Here is a 13,212-nt window from a genome sequence, read left to right as displayed (position 1 = left end):
TCCCAGGTGGACCGTTCCCGGCTGCTAATAAAAACTCGCCTTCGCTTCAATCAGCTCCAAAGTACGGTAGGCACCGTAATACGACGGCAAAAAAAAAAAATCAACACCTGACACGCACCTGGCTGCTGACAAAATTAACTGCTCTTACCGAGCTCTAATTGAGCTGGGAGGTTAATTTTTAATGCGGCGGCTCGTTCACCGCGCGGTAATCAGATAGCGATGCAGCGGATTAACACGGTCCTAAACGGGGAGGTTTACCACTGCTAATGTCATCTGCGCTCATAGGAAGGTCACGTTTTGTTGTCCTCTAACTCGCGCGTCCCAGTTCGCAAATTCAGCTACAATTTTTTTTTTTCTATCCAGCATTATTAGCAAGTACAGTGGTGAAATCGCCCGACTGAAATGTGTGACGCTATGGAAACTAAACATAAAAACAAAAGTCAACATCAACTGATATATTTAGAGAATTATACAATCAGGGGTCTCAAATCATTAAAATGTTCCTTGGGAAAAAAAAAAAAAAAAGTGGATTGAACCACAGATTATTTTGGAATCAACGACAAATGTCTTCTTTACACAAATAAACTGATAAATATGATGGAATGTAAATACTAAATTAAAAAAATGTTTATTTACAGCATGTGGAAAGCATAATACTGTCAACCTAATCACAGATGTGTGCAAATAAAATTATTACTTCATCTGACAACCCAGATAAGTGTATGTTCCATTAAAGTACAAAATTACTTACAAAATCTTTTTCAAAAGTCAGTGTTCTGTCTGTTACTTACTAACTAGTCCAACCTTTACAAAATTTCAAACTAATATATGGATAAGGTGGCGCTTCGAGGTCATACCTGAGACTACAGCAGAATTGACACGTGGCCAGAAAGAAACCAATCACAAGCGTCGATTTCAAGAGGAAGAAGTGACATGGAAAAAAAAAAAAATCTGAACTTTTGAGGTGATCTTTCTAAACGCAACAAAAAAATTTAACATGGAAATATGAAAAAGCAGCTGTAATTTCACTACCCATTTTATCCCCACTGTAATTAAATTACATAATCTTTTCACATTTGCCGTAATTTCTAACCTATAATACGCAACTTTTTTTCACACGCTTTCAACCCTGCGGTTCATGCGGTGATGCGGCTAATTTGTACTTTCTTTTTTTCCTGACGGCCGCAAGGGGGCACTTGAGCGGAAAAGGTAAGAGTGAGATCAACGGAATGTATGTGCCGAGGAAGTGACTTTTACCGGTCTGGCCCTGTTAGCGCTGCGCGAGCGTGTTACTGCCACGCCTCAGTTATTTTTACTCGGCATGTTTTTGTTTTTTTTAACCGACCTTGTTAGCGCGGCGATAACATTAGTGTTAGCATGGAACTAGCGTTGTTGTAGCGCTAGTGTTAGCTCTCTCTGTACCATCTTTCTTTGTAAATATCTCGTGTTTCAATGCGGGCGCTTGCGGCTTTTACACAGCTGCGGCGTATGTATGTACCAAACGGCATTTCCTTGACAAATGTGAGGCTTCTTACCAGGTGCGCTCTGTAGGATGGGAATTACGGTAATTAGTTATTCCCAAACACTGGTAATATGCTAACCTCCAAAACAACAAAAGTCCTTCGCATGTACTATACATGCATGCATTTCCCTCCAATTCATTTGGCTTTAATTCCATCTTTCAATAATGGGGAATACCTGATCTCGTTTACTATGTTCTGATATAATCTCCCCATGACGTGATTTCAGGGGAGCACGTGACATCACAAGGCCAGCACCAGTGGTCTTTTTTCCGCCATCGTCTTCATTCGCCTGCCTAACTGTACTGATTGGAAAAGAGAGGCCACGCTGCTCGTATTGTGTGCGTTTAGGAATTTAATTTACTATGACATATTGTTAGTAGCACTTTGGGCAACGGTTCTATACACGTTTGCTTATTTGTTTGGGGGACGCCTGCGCAAGGACACGCCTGACCTTCAGCTGTGTTTTAAACAGTCATTGTCCTTAATGTGTCGTGTTCCATGGAAACTGATTGAAATTATGGGAATTGAAGTTCAAAAATTGGAAGAGTTTATTCTTGAAAATGGACAGTGGATAATTTATATGAGTGGATTAGTCACCACTGCAACTAAAAACAAAGTCAGTTTATGTTCAGAACATAGTTCTTAACGTGATGTGATATGTTTTCCTAAAAAGAAATATCTTAGAATACTTCAGAATAATGACAAAATGAGGTTTTCCCTTCCGTTCCTGAGTGTGCCTTGAATGCAGCAGCAATGAGAAGCACAGTATTGATTTTCAATGAAAACAGCGCACGGCTTTGTTGCGTTTCCTTAACCTTGCCGTCCCCTCCTCAACTCGGGAGGCTGTCCAATTCAATTTTTCCAGACTGGGTTCGAGAGAGATTTAATTAACATTTAGCTGCCGCGAAAGGCGTCTGTTGCTGCCCGATGTGTAATAGACGTTGCAAATACAATTTGTAATTTTTCCTCGACACTACCGAGCTCAATTTAGGTTGTCATTTTGAAAAATAAAATCCATAACCTGGAGTAGAAATGGGCAAAAAATAGTCACAGATTACCGTGAGGGATTATTATGGTTGCCCCCCCCCCAATCTGCTCGTGGAAATCAACAATGATCGTATTTACGATCGCAAATGTGCTGAAAGGTCAGTCTTGATACTACGCCTGACATCTGGTTTTGCATTCTGGACATCCTGAGTACACTACACGTGATAAGGCTACGTTCACAGCGCATCGCATGATGACCAGTTCAGATTTTTTGCGTTAAACCCAGTCACTCATATTTGAAAAATGCACGGGTGTGGTCAGTCATGCCCGCAGATATAAAGTTGCGGGTGTGATTAGGGCTGGAATCTCAAGACCTTAAAATAACGTACCGAGTTGTTATACACGAGTATGTTCTGTAGTTGTTACCTAATACCATATTCATAATTTATTGACACTGCACAAACAGACAGACATTTTTAAAGAGGTTTATAGACATTCAATTTCAAAACTAAGTATTGTCTATAATCTAACGTTACAATTTAGATCAAGTCAAAGTAAATCACAATCTCATACTTATTATAGTTAGATATTGAAAGATTACCAGTTATATCCCAGATATGATTTCAGTCTAACTGAATTTCCTCTGACATTGCTCATGATGTTGATGACTTTCGACGTAAATGCGCTCGCAGTACGTGAAGAACCTTGAAACGTGCTTTTGGCAGAACTTCCGAACATGCTCAGTACGGTCAACTTGCATTTCCTGTTTCCGGGTGAATGCTGATTGTTTAGGATCAGGCTTGTTTTATTGGCAACATTTATGAAATAAACACGTAAATAAATGTCAGTCAAGACTACAGAAAATAAATGACGTCTTTCAATATCAATGTATTTCTACTCTTAACAAATTTTACGCATGTGATTTTTCGTGCTCGACTGTGCAGATCTGCGAGTGTGATGGCGCTTGGGCGCATACGCGCCCGTCAAATCACAGTGACTGGTTAAGTACAAAAACAAATGCCGGCTTCTACTGAGAACACAATGTGTCCATGACGCATGCGCACAAACGGGATGTAATATTAGTCACCTTTTAATGATATATACCAGGGGTGCCCAGTCTTTTTTTTTTTTACCCCAAGATCTACTTTTCAAGCAGCCAGCCTCTCGCAGTGGACCATGGGTGATGTCTTTTTTCCCCCAATAAAATGACCAAGTCACAAAGATCTACCCACTACAAAAATTGAAAATGTATTTATTTTAAAGTATCTTGAGGATTCTTTATGTGTAAATGTGAGTTTGTGTTTTCTTCTTTACTCCAGCATCCATACTCATGTTTGATAAGATTTCTTCATGGAGGGGTTAAAATAGGGGGGGGGAGACTCGCTGACTAGCGTGTTTTCCTGTACTAATTGTCGTTGTTTGCACATGCGCGGTGAGCTAAAGGTCAGAAAAATACAGCTGTGTTGTTTTTTTTTAACGGCACGCTGTCGCGATCGACCCAAACTGCCTCGCGATCGACGCATTGAGCACCTCTGATATATACAGTAGGGTGAATGCGCTCCCCATCAGCTCCCAGACTGCGCTCGGTTCTGATACATATTTAATTTATATCTAGCCACGCATGAAAAAGGCCTGGGTTAGATATGGAAAAGAAAAATTGGAATTGTACTGTTCACATTGACATGGAAAAAAAAAATTGAATTGACTTGCAATGTCAACAAAGAGAGCAGTGAGTATCAATTTTATTTATTTTTTTTTTGCCATGTGTGGAGTTGCTCACACATAAAAAAGCGTTGATGATCTCCGTGTACCCAGCATTAGAAGGATCAATGTTCATAACTGCCCTTTTCAAAGCTTTTGTTCTTCTAAATCCATCCCGGGTTAGTCCTCATGCAACATACAAACCTCTGACGTAAACTCGATCGGTCTGAGGCCAAAGTACGAGTGTTGCATTATTCAGCCCGGTCGGCTGAATTCCAATGAAACGAGCGAGAAAACAACGGCGTGGGAGCCGTGATGGAGGACTCAAATAAGTTCACGCGGCCGACGCTTCGTTTGGTGTCACGGTTCGCTTTCCGAGCGGGGCAGAGACGTCGAGGATGAAATGGGGCGTGAACGGCAGCTTTAAGTTGCTTTTCATGAAATCGCCTCAGATCTTATATATATCACAAAATGTGGCAGATCCAATCACACTGACATTATAAGTCTGCTTCCATAACGTGGCTCCAATAAATGTCATAATGTGACATTATTATGAAACTTGAGCCCCGCCAACATGACTTGCACTCAACCGGGCTGTGATCTGCATAATCAGCCATATGTCAATATACGGTTACTGCATTCCTATCACGCTAACGTCACCTTTGGAATAATGGCGGACGTGCAAATGTGATACATCTCCTGATATAAATATTTATTCATAAACATCGTGGGCTTGCTGTGGCGTCTGGTGGCTCTCGCTCCATGCGCTCGGAAATCTTCCAAATTTGGTCAAGTTAGGATTACGCGTTATCCAGCCATCCATCCATTTTCTTTGCCGCTTATCCTCACGAGGGTCGCGGGAAGTGCCGGAGCCTATCCCAGCTGTCAACGGGCAGGAGGCGGGGTACACCCTGAATTGTTTTCCAAACAATCGCAGGGCACACATAGACAGGCAAGTCGCACTAACAATCACACCTCGGGTCAATTTAGAGTGTCCAATTTAATGTTGCATGTTTTCGGGATGTGGGAGGAAACCGCAGTGACCGGAGAAAACCCACGCAGGCACGGGGAGAACGTGCAAACTGCACACAGGTGGGTCCGGGATTGAACCTGGGTCCTCAGAACTGTGAGGCCAACGCTTTACCAGCTGATCCACTGTGCCGCAATTACGGTTTAATTTAAGTAAATTAAAGTTAACGTTCAGGATTAGTTCCAAAGACTACAATTCTAGTACACACCTAATGTTTTTTTTTTTTTTTCCTGAGCACGATACCTATTTTAGTGCAATTGTATATTTTTGCAAACCTTTTGGACTTGACTTTATTTACCTATTTCCTTGTAGTTGTCTCGTTTTGCGACTAAATGACCTCTGAAAGACATTTTATAAAAAAAGTGAATTATTCCAAATTAGCCTTTTAATTGCTTAAAACCCATTCGTGGGCAGCGTCCCATTTTTGGGACATCATGACTTTCACGCATTATATCCTTCAGTATATCAAAATATTTAAGTGCTTTAATCTGAAGCCATAATTTGGTATCAAGAGAGGATAACTCATCGGTCAAAGTTAGCAGTTAGATTTTGGGGCCGAGATTATAAATGAGTAAAGTTATCATGTAACTTAACCATAAACGAAAAAGAAGTATTTCCTTGATTGTGGCCTGTTAGGAGACTTTTATCTCAATAAGGCAAAAAATTGCCACCCTGCCCATGAAAGTGTTAATACATCATTTTAAAACTTTAACCTGCTTTTTTTTTTTTTTTTTTTTTTTACTTTATAAACTAAATTCACCCGAAAAATAGATATCTGCTTTTGCATTTGAACACTATATTATTTAGATCGAGTTCTTATAAATCGACACAATAGGCAAAGATGTAACGTCAAGTCAATTTAAAATCAGTAAACAGTGCATTGAAGATTCCGAATCCAAATTATTTCACGTTTTGAATGTACGGACACCGCAGACCACGGAGGCGTACCGACTACACACTGTAAGATTTCGCTTTGCAGGTGGGCAGTGGAGAGGTGTTCAATATGTGCAAGATAATAGAGGTGAGCCTCCTCCACACGGCGGCTGCTGCCCACGCCGTCACTCTCTTGGCGAGACACCCACGCGCACACACAGAGGTGATCTGTGATCTCTCGTCAAGTTGTCTCTCGGCTGTCGTGGAAGCATTTTGTGGTCTCGTCTGCCTCCCCCAACATAAACGTCTCGCGCTGTTTGGGAGTCCTGAGCTGTTTGCACATTAGCACCCGTTGGCGCACTAATGATGCCAGCCATCAGCAGGTGTGTGCGGCCCGTTCCCCACAGGAAATAGTTTGATTGTATTTCCAGGGTCTAACCATTACATTCAACTGTATAAGCGATTTTTTTTGTTTGTTTTTTACAGACATACATTTCAACATTTTTAACGGCGATGCAAATATAACACAAAGTTAACTGCCGTATAACAAAAACAATATCAACAACATAATAAGAACAAATATAATAATATATAATATATATTGTTATATTTATTTATTTACCTATTTTTTTATATATGCTCAAATGATAATAATCATAATAATATGATAAAAATAACATAATAATAACAAAAACTGCAAATCTACTCACTTTTAGTTGTCGGTTTTCTGAAGATGAAGCAACATTATGGGTCGCCTGCCGTCCTGAGAATGTAAAACAAAAATAAGTCAACCACTGTATATTAAGTTTGAGAACGATGCATTGTGTGAATGAAAATGTGTGCGAGTGGAGTGTTGTCTTATAGACGCTGACTTTGCAACAAAAATCGCTTTTATTATTTAGTTAGTCTATTGTCGCTTGTGCCAAACGGAGCAAGCGGGACCGCGATTTGCGACGCCGTTTCTACTTTGGAGTAAGTCGACTAAACTACAGAGCTCGTGCACATACATCACCAAAATGACGATATTGCCGGTCAAGCAAAGCATCGTTCAATGCTAAGTCCGTTGACACGAAACGAAAATACGTCGTCACGCAGAGTTTTGTCCGATACCGTTAAACATTTTGAAGGTGATAATAAACAAAACGACGTGGAAAAATGTGAGACACTTTGCATAGGGGACCCATATTTAATGCCGAAGTCGATGTTTGCGCCGAAAAAAAGAAAATAAACCGCTGGGATAGGCTTCAGCCCCCGTACACAGAAGCGTGTTGCGACCATACGTTAACCTGTGTAAACCTCTCTCTGACTGACGGTTTTTCTTCTTTTTTTAAATACGCATTGGACTCATTTGAGATCAATGCATATTTAAAAAAAAAAAAAAAAAAACATCTGTTGGGGAGAGGTTTACTGAAGTTTAACGTGTGGCCGCAACACGCTTCCGTGTACGTTGGAGATTAGTCCCTGTCGTATTTGACTTTACGGTTGCTATTGTTCACACACAACCACTCGGCCTGTTTGAGCATCCCCGCACAATGTTGTGTGTGTCCATGTATACATTACAACTCAAATTAGTGTAGTTAAAATTCCCCTATAGTAGTACTTCATATTGTTTTAAACTCCACTTTCGTCATTTACAGTTGGGTAAATCATCACCACTGGTTACGATAACTTTGCAAATGTTACGTGATTGCTCACTTGTTCTTCAGCACCATTACAAAAATAAATTAAAGAAAAAAAACTTGTGAGGAGTTGAACCAACTACATTTTGGTACAACTACTTATTAATGGGATGATCTAAAATGAGGATAGGTCACCTTTTGACATTTCCCTTTGGTTCTCAGTGAATAATTCATAAATGTTAATGCCGTAAATTAGGGGGGGGGGGTACAAAATAGATGGATATCTGTGAAGATAATAATTTAGTACCGCTGAGCCAAAATAAAGTGGTGGGGGTCTGCACTATTACGATTAGAAGTACTGTGATTATCCAATTTCAGTTACTTGTTTGGAAAATTATCAACTACAAAAAATTTGAATGACATCATGACGGGCAGAACATGTATATGTTTCTTTCATACGAGGCGGAAGCGACAAAGTAGTTAAATTTGCGAGTAAATTGAGATGTGATCACTTTTTTGTGACACGAATTGGATTGGGCGGCACGTTGCCGCAGCTGGCGAAGCGTTGCCCTCCCAGTTCTGAGGACCCGGGTTCGATCCCGGCCCCACCTGTGTCGAGTTTGCATCTTCTCTCCATGCCTGCGTGGGTTTTCTCCCGGCACGCCGGTTTCCTCCCACATCCGAAAAACATGCAACATTAGTTGGACCGTCTAAATTGCCCCGAGGTGTGATTGTGAGTGCGGCTGTTTGTCTCTATGTGCCCTGCGATTGGCTGGCGATCAGTTCAGTTCGTTGACAGCTGGGATAGGCTGCAGCATGCCCCGTGAGGATAAGCGGCAAAAGAAAATGGATGGATAAATTGGATTGAATCCCATAGTATTGTTCCAAATGTAAAATATGTTCCTTGGCTCAATACAGGTTGGGATAAACGGCATTAGATCACTTAAAAAAATCGTTATAAACAAAGAAAGCGTACGAACAATTTAGCAATCCAATCATACTCCAGTTCGTCACCCCGTTTATATGAAAATGCATCCGTTTGGCTAGACAAGCCAGCACTGTGCGTAATGCGAATGCCACGTGTTGAAAAAGGCTCCCGTCAAGGGTGACAAAACAACAACTGTGGTAATTACAGACGCGTAATTGGAAGACATTGATAGACACGCCGGAGAAGCTAATTAAAGAGAGCGGCCCGACACATTCGGATGCTGACAAACAAGCTCGGGTATAATACACAGATTGATTAGTGCCCACTTGCACCCCACCGGCTGCACCCCACGCTCACAAAGAAGCCTCTCGCCTGCTATGTAATTAGGAAGTGAGCACATGTTGCTATCGAGCGGCTCGCAGAGGCCGAGGGAGGCCCGAATTGTTTTCCGTTGATTGCTTGTTTTTTGACGGAAAAAAAGGTCGACTCTCGACCACGCTGGTGAGAGTGTCGTTACTGCGAGAGAGGGTGGAAATATTCCAAATACGTGCATTGTGAGCGAGTGCAATTGGCTGGTGACCAGTTCAGGGTGTAGTCCGCCTCTCGCCCTAAAATAGCTGGATTAGGCTCCATCAGGCATGTGACCCTAGTGAGGATAAGCATTTTTTTCAAAATGGATGGATGGGTGAAATTGATCTTGTTAACCCTGTTACCTTACACTGAGCGATGGCGCCACCTCCTGGTTTTCAACTTTAGTACACCAAATTTGCATCCTCCCCCCCCCCAAAAAAAAAAAAGCTCCTTCCAGGAAGTCATGAGTTCATCCTAGTGACGTCACGTTTACGCAATTAATCCCAATTTACATAATATAATTGAGGCAATTAAAAAGGAAAGCCTGGAAGATAAACAAAGGAACAGACTGTTGTCATGGCAACTGTGTCCTTACCTAACATCTGTTTTCCGGCAAGTTGCTGGATTACGTTTGTAAGTTTTGGCCTTTGTGGATCCAAATTGTTGGGAATGGAGTATTTTGCACACAAGGCTTGCTTTAGTGCTTTATTAGGAATTGTGTAACTTAAAGCAAGCCAACAAAAACACCTCGTACTTGACAGTTTTGGCAGACAGTGGAGGATGGGAACCCGCTACCCCTCCCAAAAACAAACAAAAAAAAATCCATAAAAGGCTCATTTGTGAGTGGTGAAAATTAATTTAAGCCCAATTTAATTAGTCCAATAATGTTAGCTAGAAGATTCTACTCCAAGAACGATGGCTTGACTTGATAAAGGTTAGCTGGATGACTTTTATTTGGTTGACTACACGCTACTCGGACAAATTCAACTAGATCATGTTTTGCTCGGTTAACCAGCCCAATTTAGCTGCTAACATTAATATTAACGTTGGTTAGCCAAGCGACATTTTTCAAATATGTTCAACATGGAATACGTTTGACCGTCCGGAAAGCTTTTAGCCTTATCAAATTAACTGCGAAAGTCAGCCAGATAACATAAAACAACATGAATGTGACCCAATTAGCTACGTGTTAGCCCCTTTTTAACCTGTTGACCAAAGTTGCAGAAACATAAATGATGTTGTATATACATACTTTAGGCCAATGGACTGCCTCCTGCTCTTATTTGACATAAACACAACAAATGTGATATTTTGGCAGCCTCCATCATCATGACAGACAAACTATATTTCATTACTCACTGGTCACTGCCTTTTGCGTCTTAACAAAACAAAACAGTCGAGTCGAAATAAACGTGTATTCATATGAAGCTCTTGCTTGTGAAGTAAGCACAAAGGTCTTCTGTGCAGGAAGCAAAGTGAAGCTGACCAAAAAAAAAAAAAAAAAGAACGATAACGTAGAGAAGCCACAGTTATGCAGCAAACTGGATTGTGGCGTCCATGTTGTAGCAGAGGCTCCTCCCCACTCAGCTGGAAGCTGATGAGTTTTTTGTCCAGACATCATAACAAAACAATGATGCACACTAGACCAGTAGAAAATCACAAACCACAAAGGAAACACAAAGGAAAAGCACCATGCACGCATTTCACATACAAAAATGATACAATCGTGTCAAGATTTGGCTCAAATTATGAGATAAAGACCTTGTCGTGGGCAATCCTACATCATTATTATCCTTGGTGCCAAAACTATGGAAGTAAATTAGTGCCACCAGGATTTGAATTTGTAATGCCACAGAAAACAGGATTTGAATTTGAAATGTAAAGTGATCACAATTTCAAGAGTTGTATTTCATTGTAACTTTTCAGCGTTAACAATTCAACTGGCTACAATTCAGTCTGAAATTCACCGTCTGTGCCACCAGGCAGGGTTACTTCAGGTCAGAAGCGAACACCCGGCCAATCGGAGTTACGCTTTCCGAGTCACGTGACGTCACATATTAAGAAAGCGTAACTGGATTGGCTGGGTGAACGCTTGCTTTGTACGGAAGTGAATTAGTGCCACCAAGATTTGAATTTGAAATCCCACAGAAAACAGGATTTGAATTTGAAATGTAAAGTGACCACATTTTCAAGAGTTGTCTTTCAGCGTAACTTTTCAATGTCAACAATTCAACTGGCTACAATTCAGTCTGAAATTCACCTTCTGTGCTACCAGGCGGGGTTACTTCAGGTCAGAACCGAACACCCAGCCAATCGCAGTTACGCTTTGTTAGTCACGTGATGCGTAACTGCGATTGGCTGGGTGTTCGGTTCTGACGTTTCAAATTCAAATCCTGTTTTCTGTGGCATTACAAAATTCAAATCCCGGTGGCACTTAATTACTTCCATACAAAACAAGTGTGCAAGAAAATGGGCCAGAATTCCTCGCCGCAATTTGGGAACATTTGAAAAGGTGCCGCAGGTGTGTTTGACTTGGTCCAGGTCCAGACCGCTCACACATGTCGTCACACAAAGACAACACGGGGGCCCCGCTAATGAAACACAGCAAACATCTTTGACTCGAAGGGGGATTGGGCGGGGGGCATTGCCGGGGGGGGGGGGGGGTTACTTGGCCCAGCTCATGCTCCTGCTGTGTCTTTTGTACGTGCAAGTGGGCCAAAAACACACCCACACACAAAAAGCTTCGTGATGAATCTGCTGTCGCTCGGGAATGTTGCCTCTCGTTTTATTTTATTTTTATTTATTTATTTTTTTATTTTTATTTTTTTCAAAAGAAAGACAAGTGTGTGAGGCAAGAAGTTGATCGCAGTTGACCTCACTAAAGTCTTGTTAGCTGAGGAGAGGCTGGCGGGGGGCTTCTCTTTACTGATGATGTGATGCTTCACAAATCACAATGACTGTTCGAGTGCTGCAGGATTACGTAATGCACCCCCCCCCACCACCACCACCGCCGCCACCGCCCTCCCCGTCTTGCTAGAAAGTAAAACAGAAGTTGTCAAGAGACAACTTTTGTCACCAACCCACATTTTTGTACATAACCCACCCATTTTCTTAGCCGCTTATCCTCACAAGGGTGGCAGGGAGTTCTGGAGCCTATCCCCGCTGTTAACAGGCAGGAGGCGGGGTTACACCCTGAACTGGTCACCAGCCAATCCCAGGGCACATGGAGGCAAACAGTCGCACACACAATCACACCTATGGGCAATTTAGAGTGTCCAATTGATGTTGCATGGTTTTTTGGGGGGGATGTGGGAGGAAACCGGAGTGCCTGGAGAAAACCCACGCAGGCACAGGGGAGAAGATGCAAACTCCACACAGGCGGGTCCGGGATTGAACCCGGAACCTCAGAACTGTGAGGCCAACGCTTTACCAGCTGCGCCACCGTGCCGCCCAATTTTGTACACAATAGTTTTTTTTTTCCTTGCAAAAAAAATGACCTTGATTATTATTATTATGAAAAACATTTTTAACTAAAAGAAATACAACTTTTTTCAGTCAGATTTTTCGCAATAATAAAAATTGATCTTCTCGGGAAAAAGTAACAACACAGCGAAGTTGTGAAAAAGTTTTAGATCTTGAAAAAAAAATACTAAATTGTCATAAGGTCCAAACTTTTTTTCTTTAAAATACATGTACTGGCCGGCAACCAGTTGAGGGTGCACCCCGCCTCCTGCCCGTTGACAGCTGGGATAGGCGCCGGCACTCCCCGTGACCCTCGTGAGGATAAGCGGCAAAGGAAATGGACGGATGGATGGGAAATGCATGCACACCCGTTTTCGTGGTCAAAAAGACAATGTGACTTTATTCACAGATGATTGTTTTTTTTCTTGAAAATATATTTCTTCAATCCCAACAAATTTGACATTATTATATTAATTTATGTCGAAGACTTTGTTTTTCTTAAAACTTGACTTGGAAAAAAATACACATTTAAAATTTGACTTTGTTTCAATAAATTATCACTTTTTTTGTGGCCGCGCGAGAAAAAAATAAAGTTGGGAGTCATCAAGGAAGCATGTTTGTACTTTTATGAGAAGGCGGAGTGTTTTTTTTTTTTTTTCCATTTTATTTCTTTCCCCCCCCCACCCCCACCCCACCCCGAGTGCTGCTGTGTCCAAGTGGCGTTACGTAACCGCGCCA

The 13,212-nt window shown here is 41.6% G+C and overlaps 1 protein-coding gene across 1 annotated transcript in view; it reads right to left on the bottom strand.

Annotated features, from left to right (window-relative positions):
- Positions 1-10,635, bottom strand: part of LOC133513243 (uncharacterized protein C14orf132) — a 118,793-nt gene extending 108,158 nt beyond the window's left edge. Inside the window, 2 exon segments of the mRNA XM_061843828.1 lie at positions 6,825-6,877; positions 10,372-10,635. The gene's annotated coding sequence lies outside the window, so the exon portion shown is untranslated.
- Between the last annotated feature and the right edge of the window lie 2,577 nt (positions 10,636-13,212).

This window comes from Syngnathoides biaculeatus, chromosome 15, assembly GCF_019802595.1.
Source record: "Syngnathoides biaculeatus isolate LvHL_M chromosome 15, ASM1980259v1, whole genome shotgun sequence".
Taxonomy (NCBI): Eukaryota; Metazoa; Chordata; class Actinopteri; order Syngnathiformes; family Syngnathidae; genus Syngnathoides; species Syngnathoides biaculeatus.
Note: the sequence above shows the minus strand (reverse complement) of the source record. Positions and strands in the feature narration are given on the sequence as shown.